Source organism: Acyrthosiphon pisum, chromosome A1 (genome assembly GCF_005508785.2).
Source record: "Acyrthosiphon pisum isolate AL4f chromosome A1, pea_aphid_22Mar2018_4r6ur, whole genome shotgun sequence".
Lineage (NCBI taxonomy): Eukaryota > Metazoa > Arthropoda > Insecta > Hemiptera > Aphididae > Acyrthosiphon > Acyrthosiphon pisum.
Window position 1 is genome coordinate 92,096,465 of NC_042494.1, and position 16,785 is coordinate 92,113,249.

The 16,785-nt window shown below is 29.4% G+C and overlaps 1 protein-coding gene across 3 annotated transcripts in view; it reads right to left on the reverse strand.

Moving 5' to 3' along the window:
* Positions 1-16,785, reverse strand: part of LOC100167336 (synaptic vesicle glycoprotein 2B) — a 90,411-nt gene that overhangs the window by 12,394 nt on the left and 61,232 nt on the right. Inside the window, exon 1 of one of the 3 annotated variants that reach the window (XM_003247229.3) lies at positions 15,985-16,365. The exons of the other annotated variants lie outside the window; for them this stretch is intronic. The gene's annotated coding sequence lies outside the window, so the exon portion shown is untranslated. Of the gene's footprint in view, positions 1-15,984; positions 16,366-16,785 lie in introns of those variants that run through there. 3 annotated transcript variants of the gene reach the window in all.

Genomic DNA, 16,785 nt, shown 5'->3' on the forward strand with positions numbered 1-16,785 from the left:
AATAACATTTTAAAAACTATGCACTACCATTGATTTATGGAACCATGGAAGAATATTGTGCAATGTTTTTTTCATTCTTCATAATTAGCATTTTATACGGGTTGGGTTGCTTTTACACGTATTGTAAATTTAACTGACCAGACTTTTAGATGATAATATGTTTCAAGGAGGAATTTAAAAATTAATAAACACATTTTACAATGGCGGTAGTGGATAGGTTAAGATAAGAATAATTTGTATCGCGATGTTTGTGATTTTTATCTGGATAGGATTTTTATATTCCCAGATAAAAATCACAAACATCGCGATACAAATAGTATATAAAAAAAATATTAATTATAGATCCAAAATAAGTACTTATCTATTTGGTGGTTTCACACGTAGCAAATTAACAAGACAATCAGTAAGAAATCAATCTTTTATATGAGAATGTTCGCTACGTATGAAACCAGCTTTTTAATATTTTAATAGTTCTATATACAGGGTTTAACAGAAAGATCTGACAATATTTTTTGAATATTGTGATAATATTCGTGCGCTACATGTATAATATAACGTTTTGTATTATTATTTTTTTAATGCTGAAAATATAAATTTTAAATTGTATTTAAATTCTTTATGAAAATTATGAAAATTTATGAAAATTTCAAAATAGCCAATTTTTAAATATGGTTTTTAGAAATTTTTTTATTGTAAAAACATTTATCAAGTGGTTTATTTTTTATGATTTACATAAAATATTATTATCAAAAATTCAAAGGCGTGAAAACAAGAATGCATAGGTTATAGAATGTTTCTACATTTAAGGTATCGTAAATCCTTCCTATTTTTAATTTAATTTTTATCAATACCTACTTTTTAAGGTATGTACTTATTGATGATCTGTGACTATTGATGTTCAAACTGCCCGTGCAAGCGCAGTGATGACTCATATGATCTGGGAAATAAGCTCACACAAAATTCCTTAATTAAGTAGTAAAAACGTTTTCTTTTTAAAGCTTCTGTTACCTACATACTCGTATTCATATAAATATTCTGAATCCTATATACAAAGTATTATATGCGGTTAGAATTTAATCTTCCAAGCTAAGTGCTACTAATGGGTGGCTCCTTATTCATGCAACCTCATAATTTATTTATTTATTTATTTTGAGTAATGTTTTATTTTTATTCTAATCTCACATGTACTTATTGTGCTTGAATGTATAAATTGTATATTTCTTGTAAAAATTAAAAAAAATGTAATACCTTTTTGAGTAAATGTTCATAAATGTTGATAAAATATGATTTTATCCCTCGTATTTACCACATTGTAGTGAAAACATAATGTCTTATTTTTATATTTACCAACGTTTTGTTAATTATATCAATTTTTTAGATGACTATGCCTGCTGTCTCTACATCTTGCCATCTTGGTACAAATTACGACATAAGGAAATACATTTAAATCGTTTCATAGTTCATTGTTATTACTTATTTTATAAAGTACATTTAATAACAAAAAAAAAAAAAAATGCATTCATTGTAAGATATAGAAATCATTAAATAAACACATTCCGCACACAAATTTTAACATCAATTTAACACTCTTTGGGTACGAATACAATTTCAAAATAAATAAACCTCAATACACAGGTGTACTATGATCCCGGACCCAAGGATTTCATAATGACGCAGCTAGATGACTTTGTTGAAGCCTCAATGTCGCATTAATATTCATCATTTGTGTGATGAATATTATCACTCGTTCACACATACAAACACATCAATACATAAATCTATTGTCCGGATGTAATTAATTGGGTTGTTAATTGTTTTTACCTTAAACAAAAAACTGGGAAGTCCTGAATGAACAATATAATCTGGCGATATGATCAAATTGTAGAGCGTTCAAAATTTATGTTTTGTTACGGTCGAATTAATACGATGAAAAACTTCACGATTATAATTAAAACACAGATGAATGCATATAATGTTAACAGATCTAATTAGTAATATTATAATACGAATAATCTAAATTATGCGATAATATTGTATTAGATTCATTATAATATGTATAATATATGCACAACTATATAACTCGTATTCAATACTCAATATTTGTTTTAATTAACTTTTATCAGAGTAATAAGTAATAACTAATAACATTATAACAAAATTAGTAAGAATCTAAGATATAAATTATTATCAATAATGAATTTTTTTTTTAAAAAATACATCATTAATTTTATTTATGTAAACCTTTTTTGATTGTATTGACTTAGTGGCTGCATTTTACTTGAAAGGGGCTTACGTTTTGTACTTAATTTATTTGAAACAAAATCCACTCTACAGTTTTTATAGTGTATTTAAGACTTAATCCAGGCCAATTTCTACTTATATATTATAATAGAATATTCACAAGTCCTATTGGTTATTCATAAAGCCTAAACTATACCCGCCAATAATAAAGAAGTAAAATAACTATAATAATAGTCGATTATAGGTGTTATTCAGATGTTTTTTGTAGGTAATATGTCCATACATAATACATTTTTCTTTAAAATATTTTTAAAACAAACTTTGAGGAATAAAAAAAATCAATTTTATTATAAGTAAAATATATTATGTATGTGTATGCCGTAGGGTATTATGCATAATAATATGATGAGGCTTGCAATCAATTTGTACGTCTTAGAAGTTAGAACCAATAATTGCTGTTATTTTTGTTCTACAATCTAAATTAACGAAAAGAAATTTCTATTATTTTATTTAAAAATGAAAATATAATAAGCAAGCACCTACAAATATAGTCTAAAGGTAGGTTATTATAATACATAATAATGTTTGGGGGCCGGAGGAGAAGCAATGTGAGCAACAGTTCCTCCTCCGGCTCTCGATTAAACCGGAAAAAAAAATACATAATAATGCGACTGGTGTTACTGATATTTATAATTAATATGCTAAATCGTATTACATTTTGTACAATACAGTTTAATCATATTATGAATTTATCAATTTTTATAAGCTCAAGTTGGACTCTTGAACTCTTGATTGTAAGATAACAAAACAAGATTTCCTGTTGCCCAGATTGTTGGCACTAGAAATCTAGGAGTACCGACACGTCGTATACACCGGGCTACCGTAATCTGAATATCAGTAGCAGCCTGGTGGGCGATGCCGCGGCGGTGCAGCGACCAAGAGATTTTATATACGAAATATCCAAATACAGTTCAATATTTAGTTATAATAGTCCACCATTTATAGTCCACCAATACACGGACACACGGTAAAATGCAATGTGCGATAACAACTAATAAATAATCATTTATAATACAGACTTGGACAGTCTGGAAATTAATTATTTCGGAAATTTTAGGATTAAAGTTAAAATTGCTTTGCCTCAGACCCAAATGCGTAATATTATACTTTAACATAACAATCGTGAATTTTTTTTGGTTCGAGGATGGTTATTCGATGATTAAACGATTAACCTACCAACACCCCAGCACTTACGGTACGATTAGTAATCAATAGACAACAAAATCTCCAAGTTTGTTAATATAATATTATGTACAATTTTACAAGAGCAAGATTTTTTTAGTTTTCATATAATAATAAACTAATAAACTAAATGTTCAATATTATCAACTTCATTCGGTTTATCTTTATTTGATAATAAAAGTTATGACAATATTCAATATTATGATCAATTTACAATTAAATGGACAAACAATACAAGAAAGATAACAAATCTGGGAATCGATAAAAATTATAATTGTAACTTTATATGTAAATATATTATTTTAATTGAAATCAAAATGATTTTTTTTCTTAGAATCAATAATACTAAGAGTATCACATGTTATTATATAATGCATCACATTTGATTCAAAGAATCGATAAATTCATCCCTATAATATAATAGTAAACACGCACAGTATAGTAGGCGCAATTTCAACTTTTGATTAGGGGGGCTGAATATATTAAAGGCAAGCAGACCATTGCTATATAGCATATTAAAATTATATGTCCTAGGTTTTTTGGAGGCTATGGCTAAGTTTGGGGGGCTTAGCACCCCCAAGCTCCCCCCCAATTTTCGCCTATGATCACCACGACACCACACACCTTTAATGACATGAAAGGTCACCCCAACATCAAAATAATATACAATCTCAACTGTATACTTTAGAATTATTCTTTAAAAAAAAAAATGGAAAAATATAAAGTACACGCTTTATTTGAATTGCTGGGTTCAATAAACGTTGACACTTTTGACTTTAAATTGGTTAAATGTTGTTAACGGTCAATATGTTAAGATAAAATAATATAAATGTGGCTTTTGTTCTGATTATTAGTATATTAGTAAAATTTACTTACAGCGTTTATCCTTAGCAAATAAAAATATAAACAGCTTTTATTGGTAAGTAATAACATAACAGTAAGTTCTATTCGTATAATAAGCGAATTATGATTTGAATTATTATTTCATTTGCATTCCTCTTCAAAAAAAATTATAAAGGTGAGAAGGATATGTTTTATACTAAATCAAATAGACAAATAGACTAATAAATAATAAAGGTATGATCAAATGAAAAATATAGATAGGAACTTGAGGTATGTTATTTACATTGACAGTGGCGGAAATAAATAACAATGATTTTTCTTCTTTTTTTCCTTTTGTCGTGGAGTTTTAGTGCCACCCCTAAGCAGGGGCGTAATTAGGAGGGGAAGATTACGGGGATAGTTCCCCCCAAAACTTTATTTTTACGGCTAACATTTTGATCAAAGTATTGGTAATGACTAATGACTATTAATGTTTACTAAAAACGTATATTCCCCCCAAACTAAATTCCTCATTGCGCCACAGCCCCTAAGCTGGGTCCATGTCACCCCGGTCGAGAACCACTGACATATGTCGTAGAGCAGTGAGAGCAGCTTACAAAACTATTTACTATCGTCTACTTCGTATTTAACTCTACTCAAATATTAATCCAATATGGATATTTAAGATAAATATTACCTATTTCATTTTACAGTAATATCAATGAAAACTATCCACAACAGATACAACATTCAAAATAATAAATACTAACATATTACGTAATATTATAGTGTGCAGTGTGCACGATAAGTTAAAAATGTGTTGATAGGTAAATAAATGCTTTAATTTAAGAACTTAATCGTATTATTTACATATATAGTTATTATAAATGCTTAAGTTTACAGATTAAAGGATATAACAGATATAAAAAGACAAAACAAAACAAATGCCTAAGAAAAACAGAAAATTGTATATTATACAATAAAAAACCACATTGCATGTGATTGAAATCAATAAAATATGTATAATAAGTATTAATATATTATAGCATAGCAATAGTCTGGAAATTATTCATATAATAAAACCGAGCGTATTACATAAATTGATTACTCACAAACTACTAACTAAATGCAAAAAATATTTTTTTCCCTGAAATTCTTATAAAATGAATAAAACAAAATAAAACGAGGATAATATGAACCGATGTTTTTGATAATTTTGAAATATTATAAGGCCAATAATGGTTTTGAAATTAAAATAACGCCCTCATTATACAAAGCGTTTTTCTTCAACAAATTCAAGTTAAGTACCTATATTATATTATTAACTTTGAGGTACAAGTAAAATAATCATAACTCACTACGATATTACAACATTTCACATAGGCGTGTTGCAAGTTTCAGTATTCTGAATTATAACTGATCGTTCATTAACGGTGTATAAAAAAATATGTTAAATTTATTAAAATGAAAGGAGTATTCACCAAAAATAATTAACATAATGTTATAGGTTACCTATTTTTAATCGATAAACTAATAAAATAAAATAATATATAATTCATGTAAATTAATACATTAAATCCATGAACCTAGTATGTACAACTTTATTCGCAGAAGTTATCTATATTATAATACCCAGCAGATTACAATAATTTTATATATTAATATGCATAATATTATGAAATACTGCACATGGTCCCAAAACAATTGAGTATTTTAAATAATAATGCCAATTCCATAACCTCGTCGGTCATCACTTTAAATGTATAAGTAATACGTCAAAATCGCCAATAGTCAATATATTGGACATAGGTTGTAATATATATTTATGAAAAGTTATTCACAACAATACAATAAGGCACGTGCCAATGTGCCATAGTGAGAGGATGTTAGCACAATATTTGTTTTTTGTCTCCGACCCACGCGGCCACGCGCAGCATAGCCAATTTGCATTCAGCAGAACCAATCTTGCGATATTAACTTTAATATTGTAGAGGGAATTGACCTGTTATCAAACTTTAAGTTAAAAACGTTATCTGTGTTTTTACGTTGGATTTTTTATAATACTTAAATTATTTACGATGTACGATCATTTTTAAATCATAATATTGTACATATTTATACACAAATTAATTATTAAAAAAAACCATCGTACAAACACAGATAATAATGTTATTGACTTTATATTTTATAATACGCCAATTCACTGTAATATTTAAAGCTAACAACACACAAGATTGGTTCTGTTGAACGTAAAATGTCCGTGTCGAGAGTGGGTCAGAGGGAGAAAAGAGGCATCCTCAGATCCTCAATTGTTTATAGTTATATCGAAATAATTCTAAATAAAATATTAAAACAGTTTATTTATATTTAACATAAAATAAATAACATCATACCTGCAAACTAAATGTAATAACTAATGATGTACGATGTGTCTTCACCATCGGTCAAAAGATAATAAAGAGTCTAAAGTCTAGATAAAATAACGAACAAATATATATGATGACAAAATAATCGTGGTGATTATGAAGTTAAAAATAGTTACACACTTATCGTTATCGAAATAACAAAATATTGCTACCATATAGCTACATAACATAATATTATTATGAGGGTGTTATGTATATTGTAATATGGTTACGATATTCATTGAAAAATTAAATAATAAGATAATAAGGAAATTAAGATGTAGTGTTGAATGCTAATTTTAACTGTGACAGTAAAATACAGTTTATTTCCATTACAACTTGAAAAAAATCCTTTATTTTCCAGGGGATAATAAAAAATACGCGACTTTATATGAGCATAATCAGAAAGAAGCGAAAAACAATTTCACCATTTTAGTGTGTATGTATTATCTCAAACAATTAATAATTAATTTTTATAATAATGATGATATACTGTATTTAGAGAAAATATAACAAAAATAAAAAGGAAACCAAAAGTTTTGACGGTCAATGACAAACTGTTGCGGTATCATAATAATATGTAGGTACAATAGTCGTGACTATATACAACCATTTTGCAATGAAATCGTAAAAAATGACTACTTATTTAAGAGGACGCTACACCCGCATGTGTAACGCACGACATAGCAAATTGTCGTTCACTATTCTCAATAGTGTGCTGTTGGTTTTGATACTAGAGTGAATCGGCCTATTATCAAACGTTTAAGTAAAAACATTATCTGGGTCTTAGCTTGGGCGATTTTTCGATATTTTCATTTTCGAGAAAAATAAGGGTATGTGGAATATCAAAAATTAAAAATGCTCATATCTCGCTTGAAAATTAAAATATTAAAAAATCGCCTACGCTAAGACCTAGATAATTTTCTTAAAAGTTTGATAATAGGTAGTTTCACTCTAGCATCAAAACCAACAGCACACTATTGAGAATAGCGAACGACAATTTGCTATGTTGTGCTTGTGTAAGACGGAGACAACACATACGGGTGTAGCATCCTCTTATTTCTTAAAATTATTAATAACTGTAACTATATAGCGAGGACTCAAGTCTGGATTAAGGGGGGTTATTATTATGCTATCGTAATATGGACAATGCCGTATATTTAAAGCAGGAAGATAACTGGTAAGGAAATGAGATTTATAGGAATACCTGAATAGTGGTATGGTGAATACCGTCGATTACGAATTTACGGAGAATGATGATTGAATCATTATTACTAGGTATTATAGATTTGGCTATAAAACTGTTTTTAAAATTAATAATAATAGTTTATTTTAATTTCTTCATAATAATATTTACCTTTAAATTATTAACACTATAAGTTGATACCTAATCTCTATAAGCAATAGTTTGTAACTTGTAAGAGTAAGAGTAGGGAGTCTGTTACAATATTAACTCGAATAATAATTAACTAATTATACACAATTTTACAGTACATAATATTGATAAAAATAAAAACAAAATAATATAATTTTTGATGTTAACTTTTGAATATTACCTAGAATAATATTAACGCATTCATACAATAATATTTATAATTTATGATGTATATTATGTTCATTGTTCAAACACTTACATTTTATAAAAAAGTATTTTAACAATGAAAATAGTGAAATATAATAATATACCTGTAAAGTAAAAATACATTTTATCTCTGAAATATGTTTATTTGTGGGTCACCAATATTTTGATTATATTTATGGGCCCCTAAAATTGTTTGACCCCGGGGCCCAAAATTATCTTAATCAGGGCTTGAGCGAGGTACGCATCGATAACCACCAAAAATCGCCGTGCATCGACCAACGAGAATACAATGGTCAAAATAATGTATATTTTACGAGTTACGACGGAACGGAATCCGTCGATCAGGAAGAATAATAAAATAAAATTTAGATCACACTCTGGAAACGAGACGTGCTGTTTCGTCATGTAAACCACATTAAAATGTTAAATCACACAAATTGAGCAACAAAGCGTATGCACATTAATTGCATACGTATTATGAGGACGTCCGTTTTTTCCAGTTAACACAAACAACGGCTGTGTAGATTACCCTTCATCTATTTCCCGTCCACATAGGCTGTCACGAAAAAAAAAAACATTACTTCCGATCGTATAATATATTATATTACATTACCACTGAATGGACCACGTGCACATCCAAGGACCCACCCAAAAAACCCAAGGTATATCCAAAAACGAAAACAATACATATTTTTTTCGGCAATAAAAAAAAGAACCTAATGATTTGAAAATGTTCCGGAAAACGAAAAAAAATACAAGGTCGGTGACTTTTTTCCCGATTCTTGAAAAAAATTCAATGTTATTCACAATAAACGTTTTCCAATAATGTTGTCAAAGTTGTTTGGAAAATACGACAACAAATTGTAAGTAATCAAGTCACATAGAATTGAACGACTGCATTATGCAATTACGGAACACCATATTATTATGAGTAAATGCTGGAGCCTGCAAGTATTTAGGTTAAAGCAAATAACAATACATTTTCACCAATAAGTGCAACAACAATACTAAACACACACGGCAGAAAATTTACAAGGATTAACGAATTAGAGCGCAAATTCTTCGATATTATTTTTGTTCAGTTTGTTTATGAATTACATAATATATAATAGGTACCTATTACTGGTTACTGTTTTAAACAATATGCACTTAAATAATATAATTATTTGTTATAAATTATAACATTATATTATATTAGGTGCCGTTTAAAATAATCATCACTCATCAACATACTTCAAGATGGACAGCAATATGACACTAGAAAACTTCAAAGTACCTAAGTAAAACGATTTTAATCATGATATAAATTGTAATATACTAATAAAAACGTGTTAAACCTAATATATTACATAATCTTACTTAATAGATATACCATTAGTACCTGTACAAGATGTTTATAATATTATGTTATGTTTATATTGTATGTATACACACTATATAGACATATATATAGTCACAACGTATACTAAATAGTTAATTTGTATAGGAATATTTAAAAGCTGAATTCAAATGAATTTTCAATAGATTTTCTAGATAAACCTCTATGGCCACTAGGTATATTATAGAACATAAATATTTTGTTAATTGAATACGTATTAGTATAAAAATAAGTAGGTACTAATAAATAAATAACTATTAACTATCTAAAATCTGAATAAATCAGAAAAATAATTTGATTTCACAATTTTTTCTTTGAGCCAATGGACTAAATATGAATTATTTAAATGACGAATGACGTTAATGCAAAAAATAGGAAAATCCTAATTCATTGTTTGTAGATTTAATCTTGATTTAATTTAATTTAACTGTTTAGTGCAATCCACGTGAACGGAATATTAATATTTACTTGGAGACGTTTATGATTTATATATTATGTTCAAAACTTATACAAATAAAAAAAACTCCGTTAGTATTTTTCATTATAAATAATATTTGCTATCTTATTATAAAAATAAACTTTAATAATTTAAGTTTTACATTTATCTGATGACTGATATTTATCAGATACTGCAGGTAAAATATATATATGAAAATGTAAACATTGCTTAAAATATGTACAAAAAATATTTAATCACTTGAATTAATAACTCCTAAGTTAATCATTAATTGATTAGGTCCAATTATTAGATTAATCATGAACATTTTTAACGAGATCGTGTTGAGTTCTGATAATGATTGGTCAACCCCCCCCCCCCCCCCCCATTTTGGTAATTTTAACAATTAATTACTTATTTCTTATTCTTTATGTTCATTTTTCATAGGTAACCACTGGCAACCACATTTAATGCTCTTCTTGGTACAGATTATGTTAGCTGTAGTTTAATATTGTAAATTTAAAAAACAATATGGAATTATACAAAAACGTGTTCCATAAAAACTAAAAAGTACAAAAATAAAAGTAAAATAAGTATCAATTTAATAGAGGGGGAGGGTCATATAGTTGGTTATATTAGTTATAACTTATAATATATAAACAAATATCAACATTAAATAAATCACGAAAAACGTATCTTTCAAATGAAGCAAAAATCAATGAATCATTTTAAATGAATAAAACAAAAAATGTATTTACTGATATTTACAATCTCAACTTTCAAACTGCCTCACAATAAGCTAATAAGTTTATAAAAAAATGATTTTCTGGGCCAACGATCTTTAAACGAAATTTATATTTAATGGCATGTGAATTTTGGAAATTACAATATTAATTTAATGATACATTTTGTTATAAATTCGGATATATACCATGATGGATTTAAAATATTAAAATAATATGATGTATTGCGGACCGAGGTATTATCATAGATCTGATACTAGCTGGTACATTATTTTAAACCTATAAGCTTTCATTGCTATAAATACTTATATACCTACCTAATACTTATAATACCTGAATATACATGATGCCATTATTAAAATATTATTATAGATAACGTTTTAATTTCCGAGAGTTCTGAAAATGAAATTCTTTTGAATGTAATATTAAACATGCCGAAATATGCCTATACCTATTTAGTATTTACGTTTACGCTGATTTTGCCAACATGCGGAATTTGTTATTAAATAACATAATGTTGAAATTACCAAGGCATTGTGCAAAGGTAATTCAAGGTATTCGCATTGAATGCATCTCCATCAAAGTACAAATTGATACGTTTCTACGAACGATGTGTATAAAATATATATTATTATTAAAATGGTAAATGGCATATGGTTACCATATTCAATATTGTCTTGACTGTACATTATTTTGGTTTATGATAATTATTGTTAGAAGATGACGCTACAATTAAACATTCCAATAAATGATGTGGAACAATATGATTTTTCTAACCTCACAAAAAACTATACACGTTAACAACAATAATTCCCCACAAGTGGGTATTTATCCGATGAGGCCTTTCTTACAGCGACAGCCACATGTATAATATAATTACAATATAGTTTGGGCGAAGTTTAGACACTTGTTACTCCGCGGCGCGCAACCTGTTATACTAATCAGCGAGTAATCACTAATCAGATTTCAAACTCGATTAGCCCCGAAGACGCACACCATCAAGTATTCCGGTTAAACCAACATAACGGACAAGAAACATAAATAAAAACACAAACCTTTTGGAAACGAAATACTTTGAAGTCACGTATTCACATAAGCAGGACTTGGGGTGGTAGCTACCTAGCCTTGTCCCAGTTCTATTGATCTTGTATTTATGAACATTTTTATTAGTTCTACTAATTTTATATTATTCAAAATGATCTAATTATTAATTACACGTCTTATATAAAGAATTTAAAAAAGAAAAAGAACTGCATTCCCTATCAGCTCTCCCCCCCCCCCCCCCCCACCCCACTTGGCTCATGGAAGTTACTCAGTTTAAAGACACCGAGTAGTTCTGCTCATGCTTGAAGACCACGAAACGATAGGTTTACGTCAGTCGCCAGAGTATAAATTCTGTGTATTTTACAATTAAGGCGCCCGGTGCCAATGTGATTTTGACCTCAAAAACACGGTTTACGGGAATAATGATCCTGTCCTGTAGAGTTAACCAAATTTGATAATTTTTTTTTTATTAATAGAGGAGAATATTCTACAGCCCGCGTCGAATTCCTTTTTCGATATTTTCATCTCAAACTTAATTATAAGTCTTTAAAAAAAAAAGACAATTTTTAGCTTTTTTTATAAATTATTTTATACTATTATTTAAAATAAAATACAAAATCAGAGATCGATGCGGGCTGTAGGAAGTCTTCTTCTTTCAGATAAAAAAATACTCATCAAAATCCGACAATTCTATAAAGCTTGAGAGTTATTCCCGTAAAGTCATTTTTTTCGATATTATACACCCTATCAACCACCCCTAAATAGTTATCGGGTAGTAGATTAGTGGAAAAGTCTTATAATTGAGGTAGCAACTAAAATATAAAATTTAATTTTGAAATTTTATAGAATTGTGGAAAATTTGAAAAACTGGCACCGGGACCCTTAAGTAGTACCGAATAATCATTGGTTCTGAATAACACTTGAACGCAAGCAGAAAATTAAAAATAATATATTCATTCGATGGCGGTCAGGCGGCTAATGGAAATCTAGCTCGATATATTTTGTATATTATGTGAGATACAACTTATTATACGGTTTCAGACTGATAACGCTAATTTTTTAATTTATATTGTAGAAACATTGGTATTAAATTATTGCCCATTGCCAACGAAGTAACATAAACAGCATTAACACAATTCAGCACACACCACAGCACAGCTCACCACAGCTTACAAATAACGTTATTTTAGTAAGCTTCAGGCTAATTAAAAATATTTACTATTAAAAATAACTAATTTACACAAAAAATGGGGGCGTGGCGTCCCTAAGTCTTCCGAGTGTTATTGCTGACTGTGATCTCACAGATATTTACCGACGGCGACGACGCGCCCAAACACATTTACCCTACGAGGACGAGTAATACGACACGTTATTCGTGTTTTCTGGCGCTCGCACGAACACGAAAAACCACGCTGTAAACATCGATAATCTGTGCACACTGTACGAAAACGGAACATCATCGTTGACTAAAACGTAAAAAATCAGATAATATAATACCCAGGTATACTTCACTGTTATTATATTATATTATCATTGTTTGTATTTTTCATGGGGGTTTTTTTTTAACCGTAACAATTATATTATAATAATATGATAATTATTATGAAGAGGTATACAAATAACAAAAAAAATCAAAAATCACCGGCATCGTACCGGAACATAAGTACATTGTACATAATATCTGACTTTAACGACTAGGTTAGGTGCGAGCGACAATTGGTTTGTTTGTTGGTTCGTTTTTCGTATCTATTGCACGCTAACCACGAAAACGGGTTACCGCGGTCGAAAAACGGTATAATGTTATGTAACATCAACGGTTGTCGATGTTAAATGTTGATCAGTAATATTTTCGTGCTACGAATTTTCAGTGTCGTTAGGCAGGTTTCACACCACCACCGCGCGTATCGTAGTGAACACACCTTTTAGACATTCCTGTCCCTGCGTATTACGTTTAGAGGAGGGTGTCGGATTACAAGAATTTTGAACCGTAGCGGCACACAACAACAACAACAACAACAATAATAATAAACTGCGTCGTAAATATTATTATTATTATAGTCCTCTCGGCGGTTCCTTTTCGTTCGCGTCTCCTCCAATGGCGTGGGTTTGGGGTCTCACACACGGCGTTGTACATTGTACAAATACTACCTATGATATACTTTACGCGGCAGTAATCGTGTTTCTGTACGATTTATTTTCAAATCGACCGAGTTTTTAGTCTGAAAAATGTCAATTTTGATTTTTTTTTATCAACCGATTGACACGGGAAGGATCTATCGCAAGTCGGTTGTAGGTCGATTGTTTTGGTTTTTTATGAGACTATAATGATATTATTAGGGCCCGGATTTATATACAATAAAAATTTATAAAATATGCAGATTCATATCATAAATATGCAAAAAATATGCAAAATGATTTTTTTTTACAAATTAACAATATATTATGTATACAAATTGTTTATTAATAAAAAAATGCAAAATAACATTTTTAATGACATTGTGTAAGTATAAAAGTGTTATAAATTAATTAAAGTATTACTATTTTATTAAATTATTATTATTGGATGAGTACCAGCATGAAGTAATAAATATGGATTTCAATTTTTCGAATTGAAAACTCCTACGATTATCTCGTAGCATACTTTTGTACTTGGAAAAACTTCTTTCCACGTCACAAGATACAATTGGTGCATATTTAAAACTCGATAAATCTTCAACTGACAGTTCCTCGTCTTCATCACATTCAGTTACCTCGCCGTTGATTATACCATCGATTTTTTGATTGTTTGACGTGTTTGGGTAATAATAAATTTTCCACCAGAAAATCCAATATTTGTCGTCATTTGTCGGCCGTCGATAACGATGATGTCGATTGACGATTACTTATCGATGTATAATGTGTTATTTACAATCGACAGTAGGTATCTTTACAGACGTAAATTCTATGAATGGTAGAATATGCAACATTAATGCAACTATCAATAAATATGCAATAAATATGCATTTTCATTCAAATATGCAAAAATATGCAAAAAAAAAAATTGAACCATAGAATCTACACATTACGAAACGTCGACATTTATAATCAAAATTATTCTAGGTGAATTGTAGAAGAACATGCATTTGCATATAAATCCGGGCCCTAGATATTATTGTTATTACTAAGCAATGAAAATGTCGATTTTATTACTATTATTTTAGGGATACCTACTGTACTGCATCTTGACAAAAAACAATATTTTTTTTGTCACATTACTATGAAAAAATTATAACCACTCTACAATTTTATTTATGGTCATATATATTCGTGCTTTTGGGTAAAAACGATAAAAACAACAATATTTATATCAAACGAGTATAATAAGTACGGACTTCGATATTCTATGTTTCGATAGAAAACCCGCACAATATATTATATACGAATATATCGGGGGAGGGAGAATAATTAATACGATCAAATCTCTTTTATACCTAATACACATTTGTAGTAAGTGTGGTAAGTAAAAATGCAGGGCTAAGATTTTGATTTACCACTATTCCTTAAGTCTAAAACAAATATTGGACATTTAAGCCTTATATATTTTTTTTCAAGGTTATATTTATATTTACAAATTTATATTTCACACACAAAAATCAACAAAACTTAATTGTTGGTGTAAGTGTGTAACATAAAAACCGCAACAGCGTAACTATTTTTTCAGTCAACGCGTTGTTTTAGCACACATGACGTGTTATCGTGTTGACATCTGACAACAAACCGTAAATCTTAAATTACATAGCCACCATAGGTACATATCGATCATCATGATGAACTCGTAACATGGTCCAAATATTAGCCTTTCAGGATCATGAAAATATTTAAAAAAAAATCTAATCTACAACTTATAAAAGAAAACTAATTCTTACAATGTCCGGTAAAGTATCGGTTAACGCTAACCAACTGATAACAGATTTTATTACCGGCAGAATTCGGCCGGTTAAGTGTCATTTAACTTTAACCGGACATTGTAAGAAAGGCCCTCATCAGATAGAAAGACTTACCCGTGTTAATAATTATTACAAGCGGTTAAAAAATAGCACTCGGATTCTCACCGTGAATTTCGTTCGACGAGACAATGGAATCGATCCCGTATCAAAGTGAACGATTAATTGTACATAGGTACTGTAAGTTATCCTCGTCGGTTAATCGATTAATAATCAATAAGAGGATATTAAATGAATCAAACACTGGAAAACGAGACTCCACTTGGTATTTTTTTCCCGATGTGATATTATTTCGTCGAGTCGGAAACAACTACCTTAATATGAAAATAACACCCGTTGCGTTTTTAAATATTGTTCATTTATAAAAAGACACTGGCGAAATAATTAAAAAGTAAAACCTATATTCCACGGGTATAGTACAAAATATATATTAATAACGCGACCGGCCGTAACGAATAACGACTGCAGTAACCGGCTACTGACACAAAAACGAACGTCGTTATCAATCGCATTCTCGGCGAACATCGTTAATCGCTCTTTATCAGCTGCAGCTGGTCTCGTTAAAAAGAAATAAAACCACAGTGGACCTCAAACGCACGTCGTAGTTACTATAGTAAGTTATGATAGTAATGTGTAATGCACTAATGTTAGGTTAACGCTTGTTATTATAATAACAATATTATTGAGCGCTACATTTTTTTAACTGGTCAGAGCGACTGCAGAGATCATGGACAACCGTGTCGTTGTGTGCGCGAGTCGTGCGTTCCGAGAGTCAAATAAGAACGGAATGAAAACAAAAATTGTCGTAATATTAAATATTTTTCAAAAAAAAAACGGGTAAGTGATTTTTGCGAACGCCGAGTACGGTGCTGTTGACGATTATTTTAGTCATTACGAATATTATATTGT